Source organism: Orycteropus afer, unplaced genomic scaffold (assembly GCF_000298275.1).
Source record: "Orycteropus afer afer isolate SDZICR_OR568_19922 unplaced genomic scaffold, OryAfe1.0 scaffold00532, whole genome shotgun sequence".
NCBI lineage: Eukaryota > Metazoa > Chordata > Mammalia > Tubulidentata > Orycteropodidae > Orycteropus > Orycteropus afer.
This window is the reverse complement of record NW_006922119.1, coordinates 1,529,933-1,533,339: the sequence shown is the minus strand read 5'-3', so window position 1 is coordinate 1,533,339 and position 3,407 is coordinate 1,529,933.

Here is a 3,407-nt window from a genome sequence, read left to right as displayed (position 1 = left end):
ACCGCCAGCCACCTGGTTAGCAGTCAAGTGCCTTTTGGCACTATGCTACCAGAGCTCCTGGTCATATATGTTGATATATATTATGTGATTTGTAATGTTTAGTGTTTCCATTCCAGAAATATGTCTCTACATGTATGTCCTTCAGTAAGCTTTTATTGTTTCTTCATTTGTGTCTTACGCATTTAAGTTTATTCCTCTATGTAGGATATTGCTTTTATGTTGCTATTATAATTTAATTTTTTTCCCAGTTATGTTTCACAAGTGGCCATTTATCGTATAAAAGAAAACATTTGAGTTTCCTGTTTTTAAATTCTATTTCTGACCCTTTTATTGGAGTAAACTATTTTAGGAATGTCAGTTTTAAAATTTTATACTTTTAGATGATAGGCATTGTTTCTACTTACTGATAATTGTTTTATCCATAATATTTATATCTCTGCCTGTATTGTGGGATTCTATACTTAGGGTAGTTTGAGGGGAATGGACCTTGACCCCCTAAATGGCATTCTATTTTTTTCTTCCTTTATATTAGTAGGTCACAGCAAATGGTAATGACAAAAAAACCCAAAAAAACAGAAAACAACATGACCAGTCAGCGTTTGTTGATTATTTCAAGAATAACCAGAAGTAATTTAGGCAAGCTATTTATCCAGAAGGCTGGTGGTTCAAACCCACCAGCCACTCCTCGGAAGAAAGATGAGACAATCTACTTCCATAGAGATATTGCCTCGGAAACCCAAGGAGGGGTTGCTATGAGTCAGGTCCTACTCGACGGCACATAACAACAACAACAACATTTATCAAGCCAACTGTGCTTTTCTACAGAGCCATTTGTTGCTTTTAATATAGAATATAGGGTTTGTATGTCACACAGGAGTGTCAAGCCCAGTCACCACTTTTCTCTGGAGATCCATTTGATCATGGAATGAAGCTGACGTAACCTAGCATTTCTCCTTTGGAATTGAAATACAAGCAGAAGGAGATTTTCATGAATCAGTTAGTACTTTCCTACATACACTCTCTGTAAAGCATTTGATCTTTACCCTTAACAACTGTGCCTTAAGGATGTGAAATCTATTTTAGATTTCAAGGTCTATTACTTGCCCTTAGCACTGAACAGATGAACCATAAATTCAATATGTGTTAACCTTTGGAATTTATCTTTTAACACCATTTATGTCAGTCTTCCCTGAATTTGAGTCTCTTGCTTAGCTTCTCCTTGTTCTGGTCAAAGTAAAGAGAAATTATTCATGTTACTGGTTTCTTTTTCCTTTTTTGGGGGGCTGGGACGTGAAGTGATAATGGGGGGTGATAGTGGTAGGTAGGGATCATGTTGTTGTTATTTGCCATTGAGTCGGCCCCGACTCCTAGTGACCCCTCCTTGGGTTTCCGAGGCAGTTATCACTACGGAAGTAGGATTGCCCAACCTTCCTTCCGAGGAGTGGCTGGTGGGTTTGAACCGCCAGCCACCTGGTTAGCAGTCAAGTGCCTTTTGGCACTATGCTACCAGAGCTCCTGGTCATATATGTTGATATATATTATGTGATTTGTAAAGTGAACCTTTTACTCTCATTGCCTGTATAAAATGAAATTTCATATATAGACTCTATTCTTACACACTCCTGTGTGCGTTTTCCAGTGTGTTGGGATTATCTGCAACCATAATTAGAACGTCAGTTAGTGGCATATAAACACAGCAGTTCCCTTGTAGGCTAATGGGGATCTATCTCAGACCATATGCCTCTGTTCTGGTTACCTAGTGCCGCTCTGACAAGAACTATACCACAAATGGGATGGCCTTAACAAGCAGGAATTTATTCTTATAATTTAGAGGCTTTAAGTCCAAGTTCAAAGTGCCAGGCCCTAGGGGATGGGTGACCTTGGGGTCCAGCTCTGCCTCCTGCTCCTGGCCCACTGGAGCTAGAGGCATTTCTTCACTCAGACAGCTGTTGGCTGCTGAGGCTGAGAAGCCCCAAGGTTGACAAGTAAAAAGGCACAGTCCTGATGTTACCAAACCACACGGCGGGCCATTAACTTAAGTCCATTTTAAGTGCCAAGGTTGGCAGAGCATAGCAGGCTGCTGAGCAATGACACGGCTACATGCAGGGTCCAAGCATGCCATAGGCTAGAGACCAGTCTCAAAGCTTCTCCTTAAATACAGGAAGCAGACCACATCCCAAAGGCAGCTACCCAGCTGCTTGTGGTAGATCCCACCATGGAGTTGATTGCCAGTCTCATCATGGGGAATAACTACCACCAGCTGCCCAGCCACTCAGTCAGGTCCAGCCAAGTTGACACACAGACATAACTACCACAGCCTCCATCACAGATAATCTCCAATTTTGGGGTACTTATGTGGGGCTTGTGCTGAATCTAGGGAAAGTTGAGACCATTTTATATGGCTATGTGGAAAGCAGTATAAGCAAATAGAGTGGCAGTTTCTTTTATTGAGCACTTACTATGCTTTAGGTATTGTAATGGGTGTCTGACACATTTTATCCATCCTTACAACAACACTGTAAACTGTATATCTCGTTATATTTTAAATTTTATTATTTTGCTATAGTAAATATGTGTGTCATATAACATTTGCCAAACATGTAAAGTTCAGTGACAGTGATTATAATCATGTTGTACATCCATTACCTGCACCATTGCCAAATTTTCCTTCACTGTTAACAGTACTTCTTAAACAATGACTCATCTTCCCCCTCCCTCACACCCCTGGTAAACACTAATATATGCTGGTTTCTGTACTTTGCCTATTCTAAATATAAGTGAAATCATGTAGTATTTGTTCTTTTATGACTAACTTAACCTTCACTCAGCATATTCTCAGGGTTTACCCATTGTTATAGCATGTATCAGGATTCATTACTCTCCTTATGGCTGAGTAATACTCAATTGTATGTTTATACCACATTTTGTTAAACCATCCCTCTGTGGATGGGCATTTGAGTTGTTTCTGCCTTTTGGATATTGTGAAAAGTGGTGAAGTAGCTTATGTATCTACTTGTGCGTAGTTGTTGTTATGTGACATAGAGTCGGACCTGACTCATAGTGACCCCTCCTTGGGTTGCTGAGGCAGTATCACTACGGAAGTAGATTGTGTGTATCCACCCATAAATTATTGTCATTACTGTTATTGCAGGATTGTTTATGTGATAGTATTTACTTTTGTTGACTTTAATTCTTGTGCTCCTCACAGTGTTTTCCTCTGCCTGGATCAGTGTATAGTGAACATTAGTGTATAGGTTTCTGTTCCACTCTCTGCTTCTAAGTATCTTTGCTTTATATGTAGGAGTGGAATAACTGAGTCATAATGGCAGTTTCATGGTTAACTTTTTGAGAAACTAGCAAACTATTTTCCAGAGGGGCTGTACTATTTTGCGTCCTCACCAGCTATG